This window comes from Gracilinanus agilis, chromosome 1, assembly GCF_016433145.1.
Source record: "Gracilinanus agilis isolate LMUSP501 chromosome 1, AgileGrace, whole genome shotgun sequence".
NCBI classification, from domain to species: Eukaryota; Metazoa; Chordata; class Mammalia; order Didelphimorphia; family Didelphidae; genus Gracilinanus; species Gracilinanus agilis.
Genome location: NC_058130.1, coordinates 157,255,373 through 157,274,979, shown reverse-complemented (window position 1 = coordinate 157,274,979; position 19,607 = coordinate 157,255,373).

Sequence of the window (19,607 nt, the reverse complement as noted above, 5' to 3'; positions counted from 1 at the left end):
CCCATCACTGCCTTAAGCAATTCCCTAATCACTACATCTGGATGTGGGGGAGTAGTGATTAGGGAATTGCTTAAGGCAGTGATGGGCAAACTAAGGCCTGGATCTGGCCTGAGGGGAATAGTTTGTCCATCACTGGTATAGAGAATCACTCCCCCCATTTGGATTCTGTACTGAACATTCTCCATCCAATAAGCAATGCAATTCAATAAGCATTTGTTAAGTTTCTATTATGTGAAAAGGCATTATTGTGCTAGGTACTAGAAAGAAAAACAAATAAACAAAAATTATCTCTCTTCCAAGAGCTTTCCACTGGGTGAAAGCTATGATGATGTCAAACATGTTTAGGGAGCACACATCTCCCTATTACTTGTCTCATTTGATTGATAATCAGAGAATTATTTTCTCCAAGTAACTCTATATCATCTCTCATAGTATTGATGCTTTTTGAGAAACTGCCCTAAATGAAAAAGCCAACCTTTCCCTTTTTTTTTTTTTTTTTTTTTTTTTTTTTTTTTTTTTGGTATTGGGTATTTTGGTATTTGACGTCTGCCATCACTTTATAGGTTTATATGTGATGTTAAATTTCAAAGACTTGTCATGGATATAGGAGATGGCAGAGATGCTCTTGTTTGTAGATAACACACTGTGCTTAGTATATCAAGTTCCCAAACACTGCAAAGCCCTCTAAATAGTTAAGTCATTCAAAAGAATTGAACTGAACTATTCCTATGAGGTAGGGGTCGGAGAGGAGTAAGGAAAGAAGAAGAAGAATGCCTTTTTCACATTATGATATGCAGTTGTATGGACAAGAGTTGGACCACTGGCATAGATTCATAGATTGACACCAGGGATGGACAGTGAACTGGTCCCAGAGTTAAGAAAGAAAAGTAGGTTGAGAAAATTGAATAATCTCCTTTGAGAAACTGCATAGTGATTTTCATGAACAAGGTTAGGCATAGGAGTGTTTCATTGATAAAAGAAACTCCCAAGTGAGGAAGTTCCTTCTACCAATATAGGTTGGCACTTTCTCTGCAATTTATAATCTTAGAAAGTCATGCAGAACTCTGATAGGGTATTCCTCAGGGTCACATAGACATCATATATTAGAGACAGAATTTGAATTTCAGTCTTCTTACTCCAGGGCCAGTTCTCTATCCATTATACCAAATTTCCTCTCAGAAGACTAGTTCCTAGGAAGTTATTTATTCTTAGGTGCACGGCCTGGAATTAGAATGTGTTGTTACTAAAAGGATAGTGGGAGTTTTTTTGGTCATAGGTCATAAGATTATAAATATAGAACTAGAAGGGAATTTAGAGTTCATTTAGTCTGAACCTTCCTTCATATTATATACAAGGAAACTGAGTCACAAAGAAGTTGAATGATTTGTCTAAGCTTTATAGTTCTAAAAGCTTAGCCCTTCAAAAGAATGGGCTAATTAAGTATATTTACTACACTGTACTATGATTTTTTTTATTAAAACCCTTACTTTCCATCTTGGGATCAATACTCTACATTGGTTCCAAGGCAGAAGAGTGGTAAGGGTAGGCAATAGGGGTCAAGTGACTTGCCCAGGGTCACACAGCTAGGAAGTGTCTGAAGTCAGATTTGAACCCAGGATATCCTGTCTCTGGGCCTGACTCTTGATCCACTGAGTCACCTAGCTGCCCCCTATGATTTATTTTAATAAAAATAAAATAGCAAAGTATAGGTATACAGAAGTATTATCAAATGCTGTTTTTAGAAATGAAATTAAATTTAGAGCAATACTTAAAGAAATATAAAGTCCTGGTTATAATTAGTAACCTTACTAAATTTAATGTGTTCTCAATTAGTGCTTAATTTAACTCTGGCTCTGTCCCTAGTTTTGAATAGAACTATCATCTTACAAAAGTGCCTTTGAACCAGTTATCTATATCCAAGACAGGGTGACAGGGTTTAGGGAAGACTCAGAGGAAGACATTGAGCCCTTCAATTGAATCAGTAAAAGACCTGAGTTCTCGCTCACTGCATCACAGATATATAGAATTAAAATGGACCCTAGCATCCAAACATTCCATTTTACTGATGAGGAAACGAATGCCCAGAGTGGTCAAGTGACTTGCCCAGAGTCATTCAGATAGTTATAGTGTTAAAGGCAGGATTCAAATTCAAGTCTTCTTGACTCAAAATCCAGTGCTCTATCCACTATACCGTACTGCCTTTCTTCTGCTAGAGGTCTTAACTTCCCTGGAAAGAGAATCTTGGGATTGCCATTGATTTTACCACTCAGTCAGAAAAGTTCAACACTGTCTATTTAACTATCCAGCCTCTCTCATTCTTCTAGCTGGAGAAAGAAAATACCAGGTCTGATTCATGTAACTGTTGAAAAAGAAAGCTCCTAGCCTGTGTCCTGCCAGTGGGAGTGTAAAGCTATGTGTTTATCTTTAGCCAGCCATCAAAAGATTTATTTCCACCTCCTCATTGCTCTTTCATTAGTTCATTGCCCTCTCATATCTAAAGATCATATTATTCAAAAACTGTACACTGAATGTTTCTTTAGCAATCGCCACTCATACCAGATTACTTTTTAAAACTGCCTTCTTTAAGAGTTCTTTAAGATATCCATATCTTTACAAGATACAAGTACTTAAAACTAATGCATAATGTAGTTTCTTCATAGATAGTTTCTTAATGCAAATAGTCAAAAGCACAAGAGTAACTGGAAAAAAAAATTCTATGGCACTGGCAAGACTTTCAAGCAAAGTGCAGATCATCACCAACCAGTTAAAATTGAGTTGTAGATTGCTCTTCTTGGAATTTCTGCTTTGTATTTTACATTTTGAAATATCCTTCTTAAAAGCACTTGTCAAGGAGAGAAATAGTCAGCACCCACTCATACACTGTGTTTTCTTCAAAGGAATAAAAAAACAATTCACCCTCAAGTCAATGAATATTTGCTACTTCAAAAGCAGTAAAAATTAAAGCATGCCAACAGTTGCATCCTCTTCTTTTAGTCCTCAAATCTTATTAATAAGAAGCAAATATTCAACAGGGGAAAATGGGAAATAGGTGGTTTTCAGTCAGAATAAAAACATATTTATGTATTTCCTTTATGAAATGTAGAATAGCCTGGGTACCTCCATTCAAGGACAGAATCTTAAATGGATAAAATCATTTTTGTTTTAACTCATATCTAACATTTAGGAATTCCATTAATGTAATTAATGAAATTCAATTGGGAAAAAAATGGAGAATAAAATAACCCTTCTACTTAATTGACTTTCTGTGTAACAAGATTGTGATGTTCAACATGTCAGCAACCTAGTTTGCTCATTTTTCAGCTGAGGAAACTGAGGCACAGAAAGACTAATTAGCCTAATAACCAAAACTTCCATTTAATATATTGCTTTAAGATTTGTAAAGCATTTTCATATCAACAACCCAGAAAGATAAATAATCATTATTATAGAGAGAGATATATAAGAAAACTGAGTTGAACTAGTAAGTGGTTGAGGTAGGATTTAAACCGGTTTTTCTGACTCCAAGTCTGATATGTTATCCATAGCATCCCCTAACTACTTGTTTGAAATAACTTGGGGAAGAAGTAACATACTCAAGATTTGAACTCAGAACATCACCATCCTTGGTGGCAGTGTTGCTTTGGGGATTCTTCTCATGTCTAAGTTAGATTAGACAGCCACTAAGGTCCCTTCCAATTCTCGAATTCTGTAACTAAATCTAGTGCTTGCTCTGTACCATTCCACTTAATTTAATTCAACAGACATATTTGGCAGCTCATGAGTGTAAACCATTGAGCTAGGTGCTAAGTGAACAAAGTTAAATGAAATTGCCCCTGCTCTCTAGAGAAGCTAATATCTTTCTGGAAAGATAAATTATGTACACAAAGAAGTAGAAAATAACGTAATGTCAAGTGGGAGAAGGTATCAACAGTAGACTCAGTCAGGGTCTGGATCAGAAAAAGAATATAGTAGGAGGATCCTCCTTACCTGTGCTTTAATGGCACCTAGAGATTTTTAAGAGGCAGAAGGGAAGGGAGAATGCGTTTCAGACACAGCAGTCAACCAGTTGGTACAAAGACATGGAGGCAAATGACAGAGATAATACGTACAGGAAACTGTTGGTCCAGTTTGACTGGAACAGAGAATTTGGGAAGGAGAATGGGAGTAAATAAGCCTAGAAAGGTAGGGGAGGAATCAGGACCTGAAGGGCTTTAAATGCCAAATCAGTTTTTTGGTTTTTTTAAATTCTAAATGCAAAAAGAAGCCACTGAAGATTTTTAATTAGGATAATGACATAAATCAAATCTGAATTTCAGAAAAATAGAGATGTCTAGCTAGCCTTCCATATTTATTACTACTACTACTAACTCATATTTATAAAGTATTTTAATATTTATGATGTTCTTGCCTCTTACAATGATGCTCTGAAATAGGTAGGTAAGTAGTACCATATTATTAATTTTATATAAATGGGGGGAATAGGGGTAAATAAGAATTTTTTTTAAACCCTTGTACTTCGGTGTATTGTCTCATAGGTGGAAGATTGGTAAGGGTGGGCAATGGGGGTCAAGTGACTTGCCCAGGGTCACACAGCTGGGAAGTGTCTGAGGCCGGGTTTGAACCTAGGACCTCCTGTCTCTAGGCCTGACTCTCACTCCACTGAGCTACCCAGCTGCCCCAATAAGAATTTAATATAGCATTTACCATGTGCCAGGCACTGTGTTGAGTGCTTTACAAATATTAGATCATTTGATCTTCATGAAAATGCTTCAAGGTAGGTGATGTAGTTGAGAAAGCTGAGGCAAAGAGAAGTAAATTGCCCAGGATCATACTAGAAATAGTAAATGTCTAAGGCTAAATTTGAACTTGGGTCTTCCTGACTTCAGGCTTTCTATCTACTCTACCCACTGATATTCATAGAAGTAAGGTGTCTTATGGTCACACAACTAGAACTGAGATATAAATCCATATCTCTAGGCTACAGTACTCTCTTCTGGTTCCTTTGACCTCACCAACTACTCCTTCTAAATCTCTTTTGCTGGTTTATTATCCATAAGACACCCCTTAAGTGTGGATTTTCTCCAAGGCTCTCTCTAGACTATATTAGACCATATTCTCTCTCTCTCTCTCTCTCTCTCTCTCTCTCTCTCTCTCTCTCTCTCTGTCTCTGTCTCTCTATTGGTCTCTTTGTCTTTCTCTCATCAATTGCATGAGTTAAATTATCATATCAATACAAATGACTTTCCTATCCTGAAATTCAATCTCAGTCTCTTCTCTGATCTTTAGTCTCACATCAACAACTACCAATTGATTGGATATTGCAAACTTGAAAGCCCAGAGAAATCTCAAACTCAGTGTGTCACAGAACGTAAAATCTTTCTACCCAATTTCAAAGTTCCCTTTCCTAACACATTGCCATTCTTTCACTTTCTCAGGTTAGTGACCTCCAGGTCATCTTCAGTTTCTCACTCTCATTCAGATCATAAATCCTATCAGTTGCCAAATGTCTTAGCTCTGTGCTATCTAAGAGTATGTTGATAAATGTTTAACAATTGACTTTCCAGAAAAATAAATGTTTACAGGACATACTTTTAAGTTTGATCTGCATTAGCATTTTCTCCATCACTTTCAAGTCTAGACAACCAACAAAACAATAAATTAACCCCTGATTTGTAGCCTTTACGGATTTCAATGTTTACATTGAAATTTCATCAATTAACTCAGCCTGTTCAAGCTGGCTCCAGTATACCTTTGCTCAAATCCTTCCTTCAGGACATAATTTTTTTCTCTCTCTCTATTCACAGAGCTTCTACTTTAGTTACTCTCTTCACCTCTCACCTAGATTATTGTGACAGTCTTCTAATTGGTCTCCCTGCATTAATTCTCTCTGCATTCTAGTCTATCCTCTACACAGCTGCCAAAATGATTTTCCTTTAACTCAGATCTGTTTCACTCACTTCCCTACTCAAAAACTCCAGTGGTTCCCAATTGCCCCTAGGATAAAATATAAACAGTTATAGTTAACTATTAAAGTCCTTTACAACCTATTTCCAACCTTATTGGACACGACTCTCCCTTCGATGCTAGGCATCTAGAAGGCACAGTGGTTAGAATACCAGAGAGGAGTCAGGAAGACATGAGATCAAATTTTGTCTCTGACATTTCTTAGCTGTGTGACCCTGAGCAAGTTATTTAATTTCTCTTTGCCTCACTTTCTTCATCTTCCATGTGCTGATAATAATAGCACCTACTTCTCAGAGTTGATGTGAGAATAAAATGAGGTATTTGATTTCCAAACCTTAAAGAGCTATACAAATGCTCGTAATCCTCCTCAATCCAGCTAAATCGTCCTTCACTCTTTTCCTCACACCCACATCACTCCATTGACCTCCTTGACGCCTTGGGAATAGAAATCCTCCCTGCCTAGAATGCTCTCTCTCCTTTTTTTTTTTTTTTTTTTTTTTTTTTTTTGCATCTTAGAATCCCCTCCTTTCCTTCAAGATTCAGTTCAAGCACTACCTGCTACATGAAGCCTTTCCTGATTCCAATTGCTAATCCCACCCCCAACTGGCATTTATTTTCTTTATAATTATTCTGCACATACTTACAGATGTCTTTGTTCTCTCTCCATTGGACTATGAGCTCCTGGAGCACAGAGATTGGGTCGTCCTTCATATTTGTATCCCCAGTGCCTAGTGCAAAGTCCACGGCACGAAGAGATGCTTGTTGGTTTGAGCCTCTCCTTCATTGCCAGGGCAGAGTAAAGAGGGACTGTCAGCTCCTTATTCCTGGAAGCTGTGCCTCTCTTCATGCAGCTCAAGATCACATTAGCTTTTTTGGCTGGCCCTTCGCACTACTGATTCCTATTTGACATTGGTGTGGAATGCTGGAAAGAGCACCAGATGGACCAATCGGCCTGGAATGCGATGGAAATGGCACGCTCTGCTTCAAAAACAGGTACTGGGAAACAAGGGCTGAGGGTGCAGAAGAAGGGGACACAGATAAAATAGAAGGGTTCCCCCATCAATCTTTTCAATGACCCTAGTACCAGTAATCTGTCAGGGAGAAATATAGATGCTAGCCGCTTCTGAATTTAAAATTCAATGTGAGGAACAGCCTAGAGAGAGCTGGCTTTGGAATCAGAGAGTCTTGGGTTCAAGTCCCACCTCCGACAAATACTGACTGAGTGATCCTGGGGAAGTCATTCAGCCTACAAGAAACTCCTTAAAGACTTTACCAAATAGTTTCTAGGCTGCTGGCAAAGAGAGTCCTCTCAGGAGGATGATCTCTATACAGACGAAATCGCAGGTTTGCTCTCCCTTTCTACACATTCCTCCAAATCCGATATAAACTTTGATGCACAAATACCCTCAGAGCAATCAAGGCCAAGTCCAAGCTACTTCTAACTGTCCTCCAAACCACATGCATAAAGGAGGAGGGCAATATTGTCGTTTTAAAGCAAGAATTCACAGCCACAGCTCCATCCTCACATCCAAGCCGGCTCCTCTGCTCCACTGCGGCCTCTCCCACAAGGGTGGTTTCAGTGGCTTTTCAGATGCTTTGGCGCCATTTCTATAAAGAACTGTCCTCTGTGGCCAGAGCTTTTGGCCTCACAGGCATTTCCGATGGTGATCCTCAATGAGGCTGGCTGCCACACACCCTATCTTAATCAATAAGCAGACCCAGAAAGGTTGGAGAAGCCTCAAACCAACCCACTTAACAAACCTTTAGTGGTTGTTCCCAGAGAGCTGAATCAGATAAATGGCATTTATCTTCACCCTTTCTGCCTTAAGAGAATACACATCTGCTAAGCCTGCTGTCAGATACAGGAGGGGAGGAGAGAAATGCCTGGCTTAGTGTTTTTCATCCTTATGCTTTTCTTCCTCCTCCTTGATTTTCCAAAAGTAGCCCTGACAATTTTCTTCACATTCTTCTTGTTTTCCCCATCTCCGCGAGGAGACTTAAACTCTACCCACCGTCCCCTCATTTGGGAATGAGCAGAGATGGGCTCCAAAGAAAGGCGATCTAAATTGGAGGAGGGAGAAGGGGATGCAAAGGATGAAGGAAGGGGCCCTGGAAGCATAGTACAATGAAAAAAATCGCTATGGCTGGAGTCAGAAGACCTACATCCACATCCCAACTCTGACCGCACTTCATGACCTTGGCTTTAACCTTGGCTTCTTTTATTGTTGTTTAGTTGTTTTTCAATCTTGTTCCTCCTCTTTAGGACCCTTTCTGAGGTTTTCATGGTAAAGATATTGAAATGGTTTGCTATTTCCTTTCTCTAATTCATTCTACAAATGAGGAAACTGAGGCAAACAGGAGCAGGTGACTTGCTCAGGGGCACACAGCTACTAAGTGCCTGAGGCCAGATTTGAATTTAGGAGTCTTTCTGACTTCAGGCCTGGCCCTCTATCCATTGTGCCACCTAGCTGTAACCTTTTGGACCCATTTCACCTCCTGGCCCTCAGTGTCCATATCTGTAAAAGGAAAGGGTCCCTTCCCATTTTAGATCTCAAATCCTATAATTCTGAAACTGGAGTATTCCTAGGAATGGGGAAGGAGTCTTGAAGTTATCCTAGGAAATGGGAAGGTGTGGTAGACCAGAAAGAAAGACAGGGACAATCTTGGCTCAGGGCCTAGTTTTTCACCTCACTCTGCTGCTCATTTCCCTCGAATAAAATAGCAGAGTCATCTGCAAATGCAGCAGGGGCTGCAACAGTTGATTAGCTAGCTAATTGTCTGTTTAAAAGAAGTGGATTTTTCCACAGAATAGTGAGTAAAGAAAGAAGCCACATTAAAATCTGGAAAATCTTCCTGCTAAGAGGAAACCAGAGAATAGATAATTAGAGCAACTCTTTTCAACAACTATGAGCTAAGAGGCAGCTGGGATGAAAGGTTGGCTTCTTATTGTAGTCCCATTTTTTTCTTTCTTTGGTGTTATTAGAGGCTAAAGCTGTTAGTCCTGAAGCCTAGCAGGCTTCAAAAGCTGGAGGTTTCACCTTAAGGAATCATAATTATTCTAGTTGCATTTTTCTTTTGGTAGCTTAGCTATGAGGTGGCTCCAAAGTAAAAAGGGAAAGCATTTAAAGTGCAGATTTTTAAAAATCATGTTTGAAAAAAATAGCCTCAAGTAACAACATACATATAGGGTGGCACTTTGCAGTTAACAAAACATTTTTCTTCCTCAATTAACATTTACATGTCATTATATATAGGCAGGTGTTGTTTTCTGTCTATAGAATATAAACTATAAGAGGTCCTTGAGGTACTGTTTCCATTTTCTGTCATTGTATCCCTCACGCAGGAATTTCTGTATGGCAACAAGGCATAAACTATTATTTGCCTCCAAAGAACTGAAGATAAGCATCACACTGAGGGTGACATAATGATGCACGATGGGTAGGAGTAGTCTGAAATAAGAAAAGGAACCAAGGTTGTCATCCAAAAATGTATGATAGAAAAATAAGATGGGTCAGTCATGTAGAGAGAGAAAGGGATGACCAGCAAATGGCCAGAGTGCCCCAGGAGGGCCCTGAATATTGCAGGAGAAAGTGAAGAAGGTCTCCAATATGTCAGGTCAACTCCATGTGCTAAATTCTTGGGTGGATATGGATGAGAGTAGCATAAGATGGGCAGGCATGGATAGACTTGTCATAGGAGAGAATTCCTAAATCTCCAAGATCATAGATCCATTTGTTTATCTACCCAACACTAGAATAGGGTAGTGGTTTAACAAGTGCTTGTGAGGGATGAAGATAGATAATAAAAATACCTTTAATATTGTTTAACAGTTGTGGACCCTCAAAGCAAATTCGTGATTTGGTCAAGGGGAAACAACTAGTAGATTTCATCAGTTTCATAAGATCATATATTAGACGGGGACTTTATCTGTGTACCCAGCCTAACTCTTCATTTTACAAGTGAAAAAACTGAGGCTGAGAAGGAGAAAATCAATTGCCTAAGATCACATGGGGAGAACTAGAATTCAAACCGAGCTCTTCAGAACCCAAATCCAGTGTTCTGTGCATTTTCCAAGTTGTCCCCAGATCAAAGCCTGATTGTTCTTTGGTAATCTATTCATATCCTTTAACCACATATCTTTTGGAGAATAGCTCTTATTCTTATACATTTGTATTAATTTCCTCCCATTTGCCTCTAATTTCTAAAAATCATGCACCCCTTTGTTTTATGTCCTATCAATTTGTGATTTATTTGTGGTTTGTGGTAGAAGATTCTAGCCTAATCCTAGTTTCTAGAATCTGATTTTTCTCAAAGACATCTAGAGATACAAAAAAATCAAGGATCTCCAGGGAAAGAATGAAGGGAAAGTAGGAATGAAGGCATCCATTATTATCAGATATCCAACTATAATGTAAATTATTAACCATCAAAACTATTTGGTATTAATTAAAAATAGAAAAGTAGAACAGTAGAATAATAAAGAAAAGCCAGAATTATTAGTGTAAAAGAGCATGATGTTCAAAAAACTTAAATTATTATGGGAAGGAGAATGGAAGGAAATTATTTCCATAATTATAACCAGGCGACAAATTTATATGTAAACAAGGAAAGGGGGCAACTAGAAAATATTTAAATTGATCATTTTAATTATATTAATTATGTAAGTCTGAAGTATTTTTATGTAATTAATGCAGCTGGAATTGGAAGAGAAGCTGTTAATTTAGAAAGAAATTTTTGTGGCAAATACCTCTAATAAATGTCTGATATTCAAAAAATATAAGAAATTAACACAAATAAGAATAAGAGACATTCTCTAAAAGATATATGGTTAAAGGTTACGAACAGATTACCAAAGAACAATCATAAAAAAAAAAAGAGTTTTAGATTACCAATAATAGGAGACAACTAGCAAAGGGGATAGAATTTTCAGCGTAGAGTCAGTAAGACCCATGTTCAAATCCAGCTTCAAACACTTCCTAGCTGTGTGACCAAAGCAGGTCACTAAACTTATTTTCTTCAGTTTCCTCATAAAATGAAGATAATCATACCTAACTTGCAGAGTTGTTATAAGGATCAATAATATCTGTAATAATATCTGCAAAAGCTCTAAGCACAAAGTAAACACTGTATAAAATGTTTACTCCTTTCCTCAAAAAATAAGAGAGATACGTGTTAAAAATAATTTTACCCTTCAGTGGTATAGATAACAAAAAATGGAAATGTCAAATGTTGGAAGATCTGCAAGAGGACCAGCACATTAGCAAATTGTTTTTAAGGATGCAAATTGGTTCAATAATTCTGGAAAAAAATTCAGAATCATATCCCGAATGTCACTAAACAGTATAAACACTTTGACTTAATAGTACCACTACTAGACATTTACCCCAAATATATATAAAAAACAGAGGATCCATATACACAAAAATATTCAGAGCAGCAATGACCTTATAGTAAAAAAAAAAAAAGTCAAAGTCTATAATTTGGGGGAAAGCCAAATGAAACATTGTGTACAAATGTTTTGGAATATTATTACACTGTAAGAAACAATGAATATGAAAATTTCAGAGAAATTTAGAAATACTTGTATGAACTCATGCACAGAGAATTATGAACATCAAAGATGACAGTTTTCAGGATGGTCACAATTACGGAAAGAAAAGCAACTTTTAAACATTAACTTTCATCAATACACTAACCAATCAAAACTATGAAAGACTATTACAAAATTTTCCTATTTCCTCTTGGTAGAGAGGTGATGGGAACAGGATAATACCTCCAATTTCAGACATGGCAAATGTGCTGATTCAATGTTCTTGACCATATTTTTTTTACAAGGGAAGGCTGAATTAGAGTCAAAGACCAAATTAGTGAAAATTAATGTAGATGCAGGGAGAGGGGGAAGAGAAATATCAACAAAAACTCCAAAAAAGTTACACAAGAGAAAACTAGAAATTCAGAAAGGAACATAGAAACAAAAAATACATTTTTTAAAAACATAAAAACTATGTAGTCGAAACCCATAGTTTCATATTTAATTATTTTTCTCCCTTCCTGATGAATTTGACTGTTTGTTAATGATTATTAAAGTCACAAGAAAAAACAAAAACAAAAACAATCCATGGGAAATGGAGTTACTTTGAAATTTGGAAACATATAGTGAAGAAAGTGCTAGTCTTGGAATCAGATTTATCTTCTTGAGCTCAAATCTGGCCTCAGATGCTTACTAGCTGTATGACTCTGGACATGTCACTTAACCCTGTTTGCCTTAGTTTCTTTCCTCAATCTGTAAAATAAGCTGGAGAAGAAAATTGTAACCCAGTCCAGTATCTTTTTCAAGAAAATCCCCAATGGGGTCACAAAGAGTTGGACACAACTGAAAACAACTGAACTACAACAAGCACGTAGGAATTCATTTTGCTTCTTCTTGCCCTCTTTCTAATTGTCAGATACCATCCTTAGGTTCTAAGCTACACTCAAGCTTTCAGCACTACTTACGCTTCTTACATGTCGAACTGAGATTTTTTTTTAATGGTTCTTTTTGGAAAGAAAACAATATAATTTAAAACCCAATGAAAACAAATATATTTCAGGGGAATTATAAACATTCCTTTTATCTTGCCAGATAAAGAGATTGAGTATAAATACTCCCAGTACCCACTTGCCACATACAATTTATAGCAGATGAAGGGTTTGAAATACTTTCATGTAAACAACCAGAGATTTCTTGATGGTTGCTAAAAGGCTGTTTGACACTCTTTGTAAGTGGGAGAGCATCTTGGAGTTAGAATGAGTCCTGGATAATATCAGAGCTCATTTTCCACTAGCAAAGGTACTCCATTAGGTGTTGTTTTTATCTTTGAAGCCTTAACTTTAGATAATATTTACATAATTGACACCGTCTCTGACTGAATCCTTTACATAAACAAGATGTATAATAAATCCTAATGTATTTTAACTGAATTTACAAAGATGTGATTTTTAGCAAGAATGTAACCAGGGTACCCGTGGATTAGATTAGAGAAAGATTTTTTTTATAACTTCTCCATCTCACATGTCAAAGCAACAATGTCTTTTAACAGTGTTCCAACAGAAATGTTCTTCTTATGTTAATTCATTGAGTTAGAATGTTAATAGGCTCCAAATATCACATGCCCAGCCAAATTCTGGAACTAACCAAGCCTATTAGTGTAAGATGATGAACATAGGCCTCTTTGGAGGAGAGACATGATTATAAATTGGCTTCACTCCCATTATCTATGTATTCATGGCAAGTGTGAATTTCATGAACCAAAGCAGTAATATATCAGGAGCAAATCTTTGTAATTCACCATCTTAATGCAATAACACAAGAGGCAATCCATCCATGACTAAAATTTCCTCTGATCTATTTCAGCTGAAAAGGGTCATTTTTACCTTGAAAATATTTTCTGTAACAACCTAACAAATCTAGATGGATGGGGTACTCTCTGTTAGCCATCATTTCCTTAGTGAGTATTTGCCCTGAAAAAGAACATTTTGGTTTGTGGTATTCTGGATCCACTTCATTTTAAGAACACCTAAAATTAAAAATCTACTAATTACAAATTAAGCCGTTGGCATCAATTATAGAAACTTATGGGAGCAACTAGGTGGCTCAGTGGGTTGAGAGCTAGGCCTAGAGACAGGAAGGAGGTCCTGGGTTTAAATTTGGGTTCAGATATTTCCTAGCAATGTGACCCTTAATTTATATAAAATATTCACTTGACCCCCATTGCCTAACCCTTACTGCTCTTCTGCCTTGGAACCAATACACACAGTATTGCTTCTAAGACAGAAAGTAAAGGTTTTTAAAAAATAGATATTCTAAAGTATAAAGCACTTTATGATTTTTCAAACACTCTTCCCTCAATGACTCTATGATTTAGGAGAAAGAAGTGTCATTACTCACTTTTTATGGATAGAACCCAAACGAAGAAATGGGAATTGAGTATCACTAGGAGAAAAAGAACATTTGAGCAGGAGAGTGAAAGTGAGCCCTCAAAAATGTTGAGAAGGTGAGACCTGGCCTCAGAACAAACCCTTTTGCTGGAGGGGGTGAAATGAACACATCAAAAATCAATTTACATAAAATAAAGTCAGGCTTCCTAATACTAACTCATACTACAGAGAATGAAATAGTGTAGTAAGTGGTGGGCAAGTCACTTAATCTATATTTATTTTTATCTGGAAAATGGGGAGATGTTAGAAGATATCTGAGGTTTCTTTCAGCTCTAAACCTATGACTCTGACTTGGATTTTACCTCTCCTCTCAACTTCACACCAGTTAGAAAATGCTTCCCGTCATATTCTGCTATCTCCAACAAAAATCAATTTCTTGGAATAGAGTCTAGAGAATCCTAGAAGGTATAAACAAGGAATAAGCAAGGCAGGAAAAGAAAACAACAATTTTTGGAAAGAGGTTTTACAAATTGATTTCCTCAGACCCTGATTGAAAGAGTTCAGAGGAAATAATTGGGGATGTAGACTCTAAACAATCACTCTATTGCAAATATTAATAATATGGAAATAGGTCTTGATCAATGACACATGTAAAACCCAGTGGAATTGATCGTTAGCTATGGGAAGGGGGCTGGAGGGGGGAAAGGAACGAAAATGAATCATGGAGCCATGGAAAAAATATTCTAAATTAGTTAATTAAGCTAATTAATTTTTAAAAGAGCCCAGAACCCTGATTCTAAGAGCCTTAGGAATGATGTGATTCTAGTCTGGAACCATCACCATAGGAAGTAGACCCTACAGAGATACAGCCTGGGAACACCTGATAAAACTAAATCTATTGGAGATTCAGAAAAGAAAGTTCTTGTCACCAACATCTGCAGCACCATCAAATGCTTCAGCATCAAATATAGATATTATTTCATCAATGGAAAGGACATAGGAAAAGCACTTCCATCTGCACCCTGAGGACCATGAGACTTTTGCATCTGACTTGTCACTGAAACTTTCCATGTATGTCATCTCCCTCATTTGAATGTGAGCTCTGTGAGAGCATGGACACTTGCTGTTTGTATTCCCAGCACTTTGCATACGGTGAGCATTTAATAAATGTTTTGTTCCATTCAATTATCATTGAAATATAAGAATGAATGGAATTGGGACAAAGATTCAATTATTGCCTTCTGATTTGAAGGGGAAAAGGTTAAACTAGCAAAAAAAAAAGGAGACATAGAATGATAAAAGTAAACTCAAGAAGTTTGGGAATGGACAGAATAATAGAATAGAGAGAAAGTCAAGAGAAGTAGGCTGGATTGAGATCTGCATAAGCAAAACAAACATAAGATACAAAGTTCTGATTAAAAAAAGTTAAACTATCATTTTTATGTATATGTACATTCACGCAGTATGGAAAAATGGATAGAAAGCCAGACTGAGGGTCAGAAAATTCTGGATCCCATCGGTATTGGCATTGTGACTTTGAATAAGACAATTAATCTTTCTCAGTGGCCCAGGTAACTCTCTAAGACTATAAGTTCCAAGTCAAGTTCTGCACTGAATTGGTAGAAGTAGCAAATTATAGGTCTGTTCCAACACACACACACACACACACACACACACACACACACACACACACACACACACACATAGTTAATGGGAAAGAATACAATCACAACAATTATTACTCTAAATATAAATATTTTTAGTTCCCCAGAAGAAAGAGAAAGAATAGAGGAATGAATAGCAAAATATAACAATGTTACATATTACGTACATAGTCACATTCAGAGGAAAATGAAAGATAGTATAAAATTTATTATGTTCCAGGTGACTCTAAAAAGCTGTAGTTGGAATCAGATGAAGCTACAATAAAAAAAAGTATGAAGCCAAGAGAATAAACAAGTAAGCTACTTTGTGATTAAACACACCATAAAGAAGCGGGGGGAGGAAATAACAGTATTAATCACATGCATACATGCATATGTAATAGTGACCAAATTTTTAAGCAGATCTCAAGAAGATATTGATAGTCATACAATAATAGTAGAATACTTAAATATTCTTTTCTTAGGGCTAGATAAATGCAACACATATAAAAAAAGTAGAAAAATATGAAGCTGAGTAAGTCATCAGATAAATTAGATGTGGCTGACCTAGTAATATCAGAATATGATATTATAATAAATCTGAATGTGATATATAGTAAAACATATATTTCTTAGTATCCCTTGGCACCTTTACAAAAGTTCTTTAAATTCTAGGCCATAAAAAGAATCACAAATATGAGTAAAAAGGAAGATGTGACAAGATAGTCCAAGGAATTCATTGGAATGTCAGGTTCAGTCCAAGTCCAGTTCCCTTCTGAGGGAAGTCTAAGCCACAAGATGAGTTTGAAAAACTTTAAGTACCTATAGAAAAGTGAAATCCAACAGAGATGGAGAATAATATTAATTAATATTTTATAAACTATTGTGAATCCTTTCTATGAGTACTTTACTGCATCATTATGGGATTTCCTATGCCCTTTGGCAGTTGGGCATTTTCTTTGGGCAGAAATAAAATCTACCTTATTTATAATAAATTAATTTGTTATTTGAAATTCTTAAACAGAATGCAGAAGATTCTGATAACTATATTTGTGGAAACTTAAATATTAAGTATGTTTAAAGATTTCTAAGCATGAACTCTAGATGAAAATAATATGAAATGAAAAGTGAATGACTTTTTAGGTTATCCTCCAATTAAGGTCTAAGAATATAAATTATAATATGATAAATCCAATATCTCACTAATGTGCATACTTCTTTCAATACTGCAGATTACAACCCATCTGTATTCTCTACCTTGTGAAACTCTTCTTCATGTCTTCCCACAAATCCTTCAGGAAATCTATATGACATATTAGAAGCCTTCCTTTAGATTTCTTGATATCATATAGATATCAGATCACTTAGTCTACCAATTCTCTCTCACTGTCTTCAGACTATAATTCAGAGTTGTAAAAGCAAACTCAAAGAGTCTTCCCACTCATTTAGTATTTTACCATGTGAAGGACAATTTAAGGATGGGAGACTTTAGAAACAAGGAGGTCAATTAGGAAGCTATTATAATTCTATATTTGAGTTGATAGAGTCAAAACTAGGGTAGTGATCCTTATTAGAAGAGGAAAGATGAGTTCAAATCCGGCCTCAGACACTTCCCAGCTGTGTGACCCTGGGCAAGTCACTTGACCCCCATTTCCCACTCTTACCATTCTTCCACCTAGGAGCCAATACACAGAAGTTAAGAGTTTAAAAAAAAAGAAGAGGAAAGATGTGAAAGTAGTGTGTGAAGTTAGAATATATAGGACTGGGCAATTAATTAAATATGTAAGGTGAGGGAGACAGAGTATCTAAGCTGATTCTGATCTTAGTGGAAGAATCAACAGAAATAGGGAACTTCAAAAGAGGGAGGTTATAGCAGGGAAGATGATGTGTGCTATTTAGACTTACTGAGTTTGAGATTCTGATAAGGAGTTAAAGTAGATATGTTCAGCCAGGCACTTGATGACACTGAATTTGAGTTCAGGATGGTCTAGAACTAAACATATAAATCTGGATAGAAATGATCATTGAACCATGGGAGCCAATAATATCACTAAAGGAAAAAAATTAAGATGCCACCAGATAGTTTCTTGGGGAACACACACACAAAGAGTAGGAGACAGATGCTGATCCAGTAATAAAAAAGACTGAGAAGGAAAATAGGTAGTAGGAAAACCAAAATAAATGACTATTATAAAAGCCAATGGAAAAGACAATGTCAAGGAAGAAGAGGTGAGCCACTATATCAAAACCTTCCGAGAAGTAGAGAATCGCAAGAACTGAGAAGTCACCAGGTTTCACAAGATCTAGTCACAAGATCATTGGGAACTTTTGAAGGAACAGTTTAAGTAGCATGATGAGGTTAGACACCAGACTGGGAGGTTTTGAAGAGTGAGTGATAAAAATGTCTTGCATAGACAACAAAGAGATGTAGAGCAGAAACTGAGGAGAGATATAGGATGACAGCAGGAGGGGATGGCAAGTATAAGTGAAGGATTTTTTAAACCTGATGGAATATCTGAGCATGTCTATAGACTGACAAGAAGGAAACTATAAATAGGCTTCTAATATTACAGATTTAAAATTTGAAAGGGCCTTGAAGATCATGTATATAATTGGCGCTGTGTAAACATTTATGCCAAGAAAGAGAAAGGATAAAAATGTACACAAAAGTGATGCTCACTCTGATAGTGTGTATCCAATTGGCCCCAATTATTTATTGCTAGATAGGAAATTTCCAGAACACAAATAAGAACATTTTATTGACTAGAATTAAAAGTATAAAAAAAAAACTCTCCAAAAATTTCCCCACCCCTAGCTCCAGAAAACAAAAACTTTCCCTTATACAAATTTTCAAATCCTACAAAGCAAGTGTGGCAACTTACCAAAATGCAAAGGCATTAAACAGAGTTTTTAAGGATGGCAGACCAATGTTGCTTCCTCTTCTCTTTAAAATCCTTTTAAAATGTATGGGAAAGGCAGTATTGAATAGTGCATACGGGATTGACAATGAAGTCATGAAAACATGGGCTCAAGTTCTCTCTGAGGAATACTAGCTGTGAGACAGGGGCAAATCACCTAACTTCTCAGTGCCCCAAGGCAACCCCCTAAGACTCAAGTTCCAGATGAGTTGCTGATCTGCAGTAGAAGGCAGGACTTCCGAACCAAGGACTTCCCAAAGTCAATGAAATCACAGGGTTGAACCACCCCCCAAAAAATATCGTATGGTAACCAGGATAACGCAACCTCAGCTGCTACTCGTCTGATCCTCAAACTCTAGCATCCTTCCACGTCCCCTCGCATCCCGAGCTTTTCCCTGCCAATAGCATGAAACACAAAAAGGGCACGTGGATTCACTGTAGGTCCCATCACCTCCATATAACTACTCAGAGATCTGACTTGACTCCTGACTCCACCAGGCTTGACTTCAAGGCTGAAATGAAACTTCAGAGCATCTGCGAAGCATTTGCACAAAACTGTCAGCTACCTTGATGTCGGATTTCTGCATTCTGTCATCATTCACCTGCTCAGACAGTTGAGCTGTCATGTTAAATACAAATTAGCTGCCTTCACATGCAAGGAAGAGAAAATGAGAAAATGAAGCTTACCCATATTCATCACGGCCCATCGGAAAGAGCACTGAATAGACGAGTTCAAATCCAAATCATCACAGCATTCTTCTGTGACTGACTTCTGTACATTTGTATGATCTTGGGCAAATCACTGGGTCTCAGTTTACTCGTCTGTAAACTGAAGAGGTTGGATTAGATGATATCTAAAGACCCTTCTAACTCTCGACTATATGAATACCCATGCTAGATTCCATCTGAATATAAAAATCATGACAGGCAGTATCCAGTCTGTGATGAGAACTAGAAATGAGATTTATTCAAATTTTCCAGTTACCCAGATTGCCAGTTTAAGACTAGAAAGTGATAGACAAATACAGCACAAACCACTTTTAACATCTCCCCATGTTTCATTTCTAAATTTAAAAATCTTAAGCAAGGCCTCCCTAAAGCAATTCCCCTCCTAGATATATTATATACATACATATAAATGTATATATATATATATATACATATA